This window comes from Chrysochloris asiatica, unplaced genomic scaffold, assembly GCF_000296735.1.
Source record: "Chrysochloris asiatica unplaced genomic scaffold, ChrAsi1.0 scaffold00150, whole genome shotgun sequence".
Taxonomy (NCBI): Eukaryota; Metazoa; Chordata; class Mammalia; order Afrosoricida; family Chrysochloridae; genus Chrysochloris; species Chrysochloris asiatica.
Genome location: NW_006408668.1, coordinates 877,976 through 889,093, shown reverse-complemented (window position 1 = coordinate 889,093; position 11,118 = coordinate 877,976).

Below are 11,118 nucleotides of genomic sequence, written 5' to 3'. Positions count from 1 at the left end.
TTTCTGCTCCTGTAAAGATTTATAGTCTCGGAAACCCTGTACAGGGTTGCTGTGAGTCAGAACCGAGTCCACTGCACACAACAATATACAGTAGAGGAAAAAGAAATATGTATAGATCATGTACTTTACATTAGAATAAAGAATGGGCAACTAATTAGGCTGAATTTGAAATATGACAGCTACCTAAAATTTTCGTTTTGAGGTTTAAATCAACATTGGCTCTGACCAATGCAGATTAGGAGTCCTGGTGTGGTGCTGTGGGCTAATGCGTCAGACTGCAAAGTCGTTTGAACTACAATGTCGGTGTTTCAAGCTCACCAGCTGCTCCTTGGAAACCCTATACAGGGTCGCTATAGTGGTTACGAATCGGCCTGTGAACCTCAGGGTCAGCAGTTCGAAACTACCAGCTGTTCTGTAGGAGAAAGACGAGGCTTTCCACTCCCGTAAAGATTCATAGTCTCAGAAACCCTGTACAAGGTCGCTATGAGTCGAAACCGACTCCACGGCACACAACAACAACAACAATGGACTCAACGGCACTTAACAACAAAAATAATGCAGGTTAAGCCAGAGGGACTATAATAAGGAAAATTTTTCTTTGAAATAATCAATCTAAAGTAAAGTCTTTCCTTGGTTATATACTTATGACTCACAAAGGTAAGTTTTCCACTAGATGTTTAAGTCAATTCAGATCATTTCTTCTCATCCTAATGAATACACATTGATTGAGTGCTACTGTGTATGCATGTGAGTGTGTGGGCATCAAGTATGTGATCCCTGTCTCCAAGGAGCTTGGGATTATGTATATACAACATGTGTACAAAAAGCCATTTCTTGAAGTGTTTTTATTCCTTAAGGCTCTTATAGCAGTACTGCTGTGGCACTGCAGGATAATGCATTGAACCACAAGGGTGGTTTGAACTGCAAAGTCCCACCCACTTCTCAGAAACTCTCAACAAGGTGGCTATGAGTCAGAACTGACTCCATGTCACTTAATAACAAGGCTTTTACACAGTTAGTTTTTTTTCCTCAGATCATTCTCTAGAAATAAAATATGTTCCTTGAAATGGACTTTCCAAATATATGAATTTCTGAAAGGTATAAGTTCCCAAAAATTTTGAATGTATACATTTCCGGTAGATTATTTGCCTATTCTAGTAGTAAAACTTCTTGTGCCAAATCTCTTGTGGATTTTCACTATCCATGTGAAAGTTAGTTTGCATTGCACTACGACGTGCTATAGTGAGTAAGATCCAAAAGGACTCTGCTTGTTCTTATTGTTTATGAAATTCACACGCAAAATTCTTCCCCTATTTACATGAAATTGACTGATAAGCCCAGTAGTCCTGGTGTTTCACTTTAAACACAGTTATCTACTGCACAGAGCAGAAGTCAGTTGCCTTACCTGAGAGAACCTGTCACTTTCCGGAGCTGTTCTTTTAAGAGGGTTTACTCCGAGCCGAATCATAATCAGTTACCATAGGGGCATTAACAGACGTATATAAGGCAAAGAATAGACCAAGAATTAATTATTAGTCCATCAAAACTAGTATTTGGGTGTGAGATGCATACTGTTATGTGTCTGTTTGTCCTTGCTTATCATTTGTTGGAAACCCTGTATAAAAGGCACCTAAATGTATAGGATAAGCACTATACTGCTAACCACACGGTCAGCAGTTCAAACCTACCAGCGCTCCTTAGAAAGCCTATACAGGATCTCTATGACTTGGAACTGACTCAACGGCATGTAACATTAACAACATACACATTTTAAAGTGTCATTGTTGTTGTTAAGTGTTGTCAAGTCAGTCAACCGACTCATAGTGACCCTGTATAGGGTTTCTGAGGAGTGGCTATTGAGTTTGAACTGTTGACTTTGTGGTTCAAACTGACCTTGTGGTCCTGGGCGTATCCTATAGTGCCATACCAGGACTTCACATACAAAACACTACCCTTAAAATAGCTGCACAATATTTAAAGACACAACTCTCTTTTCAGACATAGGAGGGTGTGTTTCTATTTGTTTGTTTGTTATATGCTGCTTTTCTTGCTTTACATGTTCTTGACTGTTTTGATTTTAAGTCCATCAAAATGATCTGATGTGTTCTTTATGGTGGCCATATTGGCTGTAAAGTATATTACATATAAAAATGTAAAAAATATATATATATGGCTGAATATAGCCCTCCCTATATCTGGTTTCAGCTAAGTTCCAATTATGCTAATTACAGAAGTTGAATCGGGATTTCCTTTTCTCATTACTAAAGTAGACAGCTCCTTTCATAATGGACTACATTACCCTACCACGAAGACCCCGATTCTTAATGTGTTGGCCAGAGCTGATTAACCTCCTGTGAGTGACTCCTGGGGGAAGCCTGAAGAGAAGAAGAAATTGTAGAAATACTGGTCAGAGAGCCTGACCTGCATCCCAAAGGTGGAGAATGAATGATGTCATTGCATGTGTTAAAAAAAAAAAAAAGAATATGAAGAATCATATTATTATTACAGTGTTCCCAAATATCAGAGTCTTGATGTAAAATGCCACTTGTCTCAACCTCCATTTAAAACTTCCCCTGACAAACTTTCCCCACCCCCTACTTTTTTAAAGTTAAAAGGGCTTCTGTCCACGGTTCCTCAATCTAAGAAGGGGAAGTTAGGAAAATGCATATTCTTCTTAATAAATGGGCACTGCAGCCTCCCATTCTAGGGCGGGGAAGGTGCCATCAGAATGTCAGAAACTTAGAAAACTGGTGTTCATGACTCTTGTGTGACAGTTGTGCTTTAAGATTTATCTGCAGTTGTTCTGTTACTTATTAAGCAACCAGTATGTGTCAGGCTGTATACCAGACACTGGTAATACAGCCAGAGAGTTTGTGAAACAGATGGAGTTTCTGGTGTCATGACTTGCACCAACTTACAAGAGCTATCTATACATACTTTTTCCATGTTCATGTTCAATTATACCAATTAACCTGAAATCAACTATGGTGGCATTATTTACTCCAAGGAAATTGGCAAATGCTGCAAGCATTTGGGTGGTTTTTTTTTTTTTTTTCTCCCTTTCTTCATTTCAGAGAGTGGGCTTTAAACATTTATCAGCATACCACTAATTATAGTCTATTGATGGAGAGGGAAGATGATAATAAATAATAAATATGTAATAGGTCAGGTGCAAGGAGTTCTGGTAATGTAGTGGTTACAAATCGGGCTGCTAATCTCAGCAGTTTGAAACTACCAGCTGTTCATGGGAGAAAGATGAGTCTTTCTGCTCCCGTAAAGATTTACAGCCTCGAAAACCCTGTACAGGGTCGCTATGAGTCAGAACCGACTCCATACCACATAACCACCACCAACAGGTTGGTGCAATTCAAGGCAAGGGGAGTACTGGACTGGAAAACTCCGGAACATTCTATTCTTTATTTGTCTGTCTTTTGGTTTATTAGATAACACTCAAGACAATATAGTTTGACTGGAAAAATATCACAGGGTTGGGAGACAGGACATCTGGCTGTTTTGCAAGTCATTTGAGTGTTCTGAACCTCAGTCTTGGTATTCATTAAATAATTGGGTAGATCCAGATACTCCCTAACACTGGTTTCTGTTTTGTGATTCTTTCCTGATTTTTTTGAAAAAAAAACTAAACTATTAAGTAGAGTTTTTCCAAATAGGCCAAATAAAAGTTACATAAGGACATAAAAAGTACTTAGAAGAAAATAATCATTACCAGATTCACAACAGGCCTCAGTACCGTCTACAGATACTTATGAAAGAACTGTGCCTTGGGATCAAGAGGAATCATATGGAATTGCTATCTGACCCCAAAGATTTTATGGGGGGTGAGAGAAAAAGTATAGATATCATAGACGTGTTATCTCGAATGCTTTTACAGAAAGGGTCAGATATGTATTTGTAGTAGGAAATAAATTCACTTAAAAGTATTTTATAACACGCCATGTTGTTTGGTGCCATAGATTCAATTTTGACTCATCACAACCTTGTGTGACATAGTGGAACTGTCTCATAGCATTTTCTAGGTTACGAGTTGGCTTGCTAACCACACGGTCTGCAGTTCTAAACTACCAGCTGTTCTGGGGAGGACGATGAGCTTTTCTGCTCCTGTAAAGATTTACAGCCTTGGAAACCCCATACAGGGTCGCTCTGGGTCGGAACCAACTTGACGGCACTTAACAACAACAATCTTTATGAGAACTGATCTGTAGGTCTTTCTCCCACTAAGTTGCTGGGTTGATTTGAACTACCAACCCTTCAGTTAGCAGCTGAGTGCCTTAACTGTTGTATGACCAGGGCTCCTCATTAGTGCCAAAAAACCCAAAAAACTAAGCCTGTTGCTGCTGAGTCAATTCTGAGTCAAAGCAAGTCTATGGGACAGAGCAGGACTTGATCCTTCAGATTTCCAAGACTGTAACTCATTACTGAAGCAGAGAGTCTTAGCTTTCTCCTTCAGAGTGGCTGACTGGTGGGCTTGAACTGCCAACCTTTTGATTAGTAGCCTAATGCTTAACCCATGGTTCCACCAGGGCTCATTAGTGCCATGCAGCTATTATTGTTAAATGCTGTCCAGTTAGTTCCGACTTATTGGAGCCCTGTACAGGATTTCTAAGGAGCTGGTTTGAACCTCTGACCTTGTGGTTAGCAGTCCAGGGCTTGAGCACACCAAGACTCAATAGTGATAAGGTACCGAGTGGTGCTTTGAAAACTGTTTGTTGTTATAGAGTATTACTGCAAGGCGCTGTGATTTTAGAATATCTTTTCTTTATAGAGATTTTCTATTTTGGCCACATGCACATTTTATGCCACTTTGATAAAATTGTAAAAGGAAACTCTGTTAGCAGTTTTGCACTAGAGAGAAATTTTTTTTTTATTTGTCTTTATATTGGGAGTTGCAGAGAGAAGAGGTGAAATCAGATTAGCCGGACCTCAATTTAATACTGATGAGACAGTTCAAAGCTGGAATAATTATAGTTTAGAAGCTGAACGTTTCCAATGATGACAGTAAAGTCCGTGGATGCATGAACGCAGCAATGCTTTCCTTTATAACTTTGTGTAGCTAGGCTTACTGAGAAAATGAAAGGGCAACACCAGAGAAGCATGAATATGAAAACTGCTTTCATTCCTATTTTGGTTTCCGTCTCTTTTAGCCCATCAGCTTATTGTAACTGTATCCTGTCGTCTTTGGCATAACCAAAGCTTTTATATGACTTTAAATATCAAGGCTACAGGTGGTCCACAAGTGGCACACTTCAAAGACAGTTTTGATTAAATGAAACAATATTTGTGTAATACGGACCCTGGATCTTTGAACTTTCCCTGTTCAATTCCTCCTACAAAAGTTCAATTAAAAGAGATCAGAGGATGCTGTGCCCTAAGCCATTTCCATCTGTCACTCAGATTTGTCTTTTCAAATATCTTTTATAGAGATCCAGGAACAACAATTTATTTTGAGAATGCAATCATCATAATTCAAAAGCCACTTTCAAAGAGGCAGTGTCCTTTGCTCGCTCGTGAGTGTGGTGTAGGCCTGTGTAAGCACTATTTGAAGTGAAATTTTAAGCTTTGGCAGGCTTGTGATTCCTCATCGTGTCACAACTTGTCTTGCTATTGATAACTCGCACTTACTGCCAACAACAAAAAAAAATACATCTAGCCCAAGAGGCCCCACATTTGGTGAGTCTTTGTATCAGTGACTGGAGCTTATTTCTCTTCGGAATCGTGTGGTTTTGCCTTCAGTGAAAGAAAAACTGATCCTAACAGTTTTAAACTTGTTAATTCAAGCCATATGTCAGAAAGCCAGTCTCCATATGGTGCCATACCACCTTATATTTACAGGGGGCTACTTTTCAAAACATTATTCTAAAAGCTATATTTGCCCCAACGTTAATGTGTGGAATCCTATGCTATTGAATTCTGGTGGTGGTGTTGTTTTTTAAATATCTCCGCTTTTAAAATCCCATGCTGATATTGCAAAAATATACTGACAATTAAAAACTAATTACTACCATTTTTATTGGCAAAAACGTGCTAATCAAGTCCTTGTGTAGAGAAGTATGCTAAAAAGGGGAATGGCTTGCCAATCCTCTGTCGCCAAATACGGCAAAAATAAAAGCGGAAACAGAGAAAAGAAAATCATAACCTTGTTGATTATAAATAAGACTCAAATGTTTCAATGTAAAGTGTCCACAACAGAAGCACAGTTACAGCTAAGTGATGGGATTTCCTCCTGTCCTCAGAAGCGAAGTGAGGACTCACATGTCATTAAAACAAAAACAAAACAAAAAGAACAAGCACCTAGCGAAAATTTTCGTTACATGTCTGATGCCTGTTAACTGGGGTCTCTAGTCAGCAATTCAAGCAGTGTTTCGTTCCGTTGTACACAGAGTCACTCTGAGTTGGTACTTACTCAGCCCCTAACAATAGTCAGTGATCCTAATGACCTGAGATATTGGGAAGGATTCTCCTAGTACATTCACTTTCCCAAGCACCTACATTGAGACTACAGATTGGTTAGAGCATAATTATCTTCAAACAGCTTTGTTTGATCTGCAGAGTTCAAGCAAGCATGGTTTAGATTTAAGAGACAAGTTTTTGAATGCATTTGGCACCGTACAGACGGCCGGTGCATGTTAAACATATCATTTCTTTGGTTTTTAGATGAGGGGGAAAAAAGAAGAGTGTTTTCCTCTTGCCTGGTTCCTAGTGGGCATTCGTATCTCAGTTCTCACTTTGGAGACTCTTGCAAAGTTTGTTGGCAAGCTTCTTGCCCAGGGACAACCGCTCGCTCTAAGTGCAACTCAATTCATTCTTCGCTAAATCGATTTTTATTTGTGTTTCACATATTTCTTCCCTGTTTACCCAAACTCTGTCTCCTGTAAAACTTACATTCCTAAATTTTTCTGCTTTGTTGTCTTTTTTTTTTTTTTTTCTGGGATAATTAAAAAATGGCACAGGGTTTTCCTTTTAAACTTACAAAATGAGTCCAAGCAATTTTTAAAAAAAATATAAAATAAAGCATACACTGAAGTGTATTTAACTTTTATTTTTATGACTATAAAAAGGATATTAAAAACCTATGTATGTACATAGTTTACAAATCCTTAGAAATTAAGTCAGGAGGGAAATTATTTGAGAGTCCATTTTTTCTCCTAAATCTTACCAATTATTCTGATCAATATCTTAGCTTTAAAAGCAGGGCAGGTGTGTGGTGGGAAGAGAAATGATGTATACATCCAAAGGAATAAAGTGTTTCAATAGTTTAGGAATCACTTAACGCTGTTTCCAGGAACACCTTTGCATATAAGAACAAAACTTAGCAGTTTTTGAAATTAAAATACACACGTGAATGAACTGGCTCAAGGATCAGGATAGGGGGTAGGGGGAATCCATTCAGAAACTTCCAGTTCCTTGAAACCCCCAACCAATCAAGCCAACACAAGACACACTTTACAACTGCAGAGTAAGAACATTTGGAGTGAGAAGGTTGCATTGTCTTTTAAGTTGAAAACATGCCAAAGAAAGGGAACTCAACCAGTTTGTGGAGTCAAGACTGAAGCTAAATAAAGATTAATGCTTTCTTCTGAATATTAGGTAAAACCATGCCCAAATAATCCATTACCTGATATGATGCTCTGTTGTTTACAGGTAACCTTTATTAAAGACTGAGAAACAATAGCACCCTGTGATTTCTGATGTCAAATTTGCCTGACAATTGTTAGTCTTATTCTGGAATGAAATCAACATGTTTCTATGTTGAATCAGTTTTCTTTTAGTAGTAAGATTACCTAATGGTTAACGGGTATAGAAGAGAAATATCTTACACTCTTATTTTAAAGGGTCTAATTTTTTTTAATTCTTCTACTTTTTAACTTGTTGTTGTTATTCTTTTTTTCTCCTCCTATGTTTCCTTTGATTTTCCTTTCTTCCTTATTTATGTTGATGCTCAGCCATGCCTCAAAAGCTACTGGTGAAAATTATAGACCACTCCCTTACCTCCTTTTTTTATTATTATAAAAATTCTGGCTTTGATATTATATACACTTTCCAAATCACAAGAGACATTTTCAGATTGATGTCCAGAAAAAATACCACGTGAAATTGAGGGCTCTCAAGTTATAAAAACAAGTGAGCTTTGGTCATGAAAGAATGAGATGTTTTCACATAATTTAAGAATAAAAATATATTACCATAATAGAACCCTGTAGTTGTGCATTCATGGTATTCTGCTTTCAGAAACATCTGGCACAGCCACTGAATATTTATCTAAGAGCTACCTCAGTCCAATATAGTATTTAATCTAAGCCCCCACAGTTCCTTGAATAGTTATTCATGAACTATATGCAGATGATGGGAAGTTATAGAATTTCTATAGGAGCCAACTGCTTGAAAGTTACTGAATTCTCTTTTAACAAGCTAAGTCACTCAGGACGTATTAGGTTAACTGACCATAAGCATCACCATTATCTTGTGATTCCACAAGATAAATTACACATATTGAACTATCTCCCCAGGCTGAAGCTTCTGATAAATTTTTAATGTCACAGAATCAAAAAAGTTGTAAATAGCATTTTTTTTTTAATCCAGGCTATTTGAAATAGTCGCCCCTCTCTTAATGTTTAGCCTTTGATGCTACTATTTTAGTTGCTTATAAATAAGTATAATAAAATATTAATTAAATCTTTAAAACATTAAATGTAATTGTGTCTTTTGTAGTATACAACAAGAAAATGCAATCTAACAGTTGAGTTTCTCCCTCCCCATTTAATTATATTTGCCTTTTAGGAATTTACCATCTCATTATATATAAATGAGTACATTTACACATTGTCACTGCCAGCTAGGGTTTTGGTTTTGAATACATATTGTTACAGTTCAAGCCCTTTTAAAAAGACGGTGAAACATCCATGGCATTGAAGAAAGCTGATGTTTTACAAGAACCATTGTGCACTTATATTAATCATCCTATTTTCTCAGCAAAAGAAGCACTTTGTGTATTTCAAAACTGCAGATTAAAATGTGTTGTTCTGAAATATGCATGACTTAATTTTAAAGAAAAACAAAATCTTAAATTACATTCATTTATATCAATTATCTAGTATATGTGTGGTCCCAGGCTTTGATTTATGTATAAAAATATAGATGCTTTAAAATGAAGAGTGTAGTTCTACTCTTTTTAAGTAAAGAAACTTAAACTGATTTCAAATAAATCACTATACCTTTTGGATGTGAACTTAGAAATGCAGGCATCCATTTGGTTTGGGTCCTTAAAGATACCATGAAGCGGATAATCTTATGTCAGATCTCCACCTTTGTATGGAGAGAAATAAAATCTTGTATGTTTTACCAGAAGCATTGTGTACTTGAATTTCTTGTTACTTGCAGCCAAATGCATCCTAACTGATGCAATTAGTAGGAAATTATGCCATATAGCAACTCATATTAACCCATTGTCCAACTCAAACAATGAGATTATAATTTGCTTTTTCAGTAAAATAATTACTTTGAAAGGTATTTTCTATATTTTTGCTTCCATACTAAAAAGGAAAAGAAAAAAAAAAAAAAAAGAAAATGGCATTCTAGGCTAATTCCAATGTAATGTAGTAGTAGAAAATGTTGGTTTGCCAAAGAAAATAGAACCACAATTCTTGTAAATGTCTGTAAGGGACAGAAGGGCCAATGGCAAACTTTTAACAACTTTTATGAATGTGATGCCCTTTTTTTCTTTTTTGAATCCAAATATCTCGGTGCTCTCCAAGTCTACATATCTGCTAGGATAATCCTGTCCTTTAAACATAAAATTAAATTAATCTTACAGTTACCCCATACATGGAAAGAGTGTTTTACAGTTACCCCATAAGTGGAAAGAGTGTTTTTCTGGGCTGTCGTCTGTAATGTTATATCTTTCCCAGTTGTCTGTGGTTTGATCTCTGGCTTCTTCCTTTTATGGATGTTTCCTTCTCTCCTTTTATTATTAGTCCTGGCACAGAACATCCTCTTTTTGCCTTGTTGTTGTTAAGCGCTGTCAAGTCGGTTCCGACCCATAACAACCCTATATAGGGTTTCTAAAGAGCGGCTGCTGAGCTTCAACTGCCGACCTTGCAATTCAAACCAACTTTGCAGTCCAGTGCATTAACCCACAGTGCCACACCAGGGTTCATTTATTTTTTCAAGATAAAATTTTAAGAATTCAACCATACAGAAAAAGATGAATACTGCAGGGATTAAATAAAATACCGTTTTAAAAGTGCCTAGCACAAGACTCCCTTGCATGTCCTTTCAGAGCAGCATCTTGATTACGTGCATAAACTCTGAGTTCACTGACTAGGTTTAGACTACCAACTCTGCTTCTTACTCCTTGTGTGACCCTTGACCGTGTAGTTTATTTCTGTGTCTTAATTTGCTAGTCCTGCTGTAACGAAGACACCATAAGTGGTGACTTTAATAAACAGAAAATTATCTTCACATAGTTTGAGGGGCTAGGAGTTTGAACTCAGGACACCAGACTAGGGGAATTTTTTTCTCTGTTCTGGGGGAAATTACTTTCTCTCTCTTAGCTTTTTTTGGTGATTTACATGTAGTGTCTCTACATCTACTTCCCCTACATTTGTGCTAGATTATTTCTGTGTCTGTCGGTCTGGAGGGAATTGATTTAAAACACACACTAGAGGGATACAGACTTCGGTGTGGCGCTGGAGGATCAGCACTGGACTGTGAACCATGAGGTCAGCAGTTCAAACGCACCAGCTGCTCCTCAGAAACCCTACCAGGGTTATTAGGAGTCTGAACCAACTGGACAGTACTTAAGAAGAACACCAACAGGGATACAGACATTAACATAACAAAGAAACTGCTATTTCCAAATGGAATTACATACACAGGCCTAAGGGTCAGGACTCCAACACATACTTTAGGGGTACACACAATTCAATCTATAGCGCTCTGAGAATCTCGAAAACAGGGCTCATAAGAACAACCAATGCTAAAGAAAATTGAAAGAGTCAAATGCAATAATATAAACAATGTGGTTTTGATTTTTCTTCTATTCCAGTCACCCTTTAGGGGTTGATTATGAGTCAGGCTACCAACCTCAAGGTCAGCAGTGAGAAA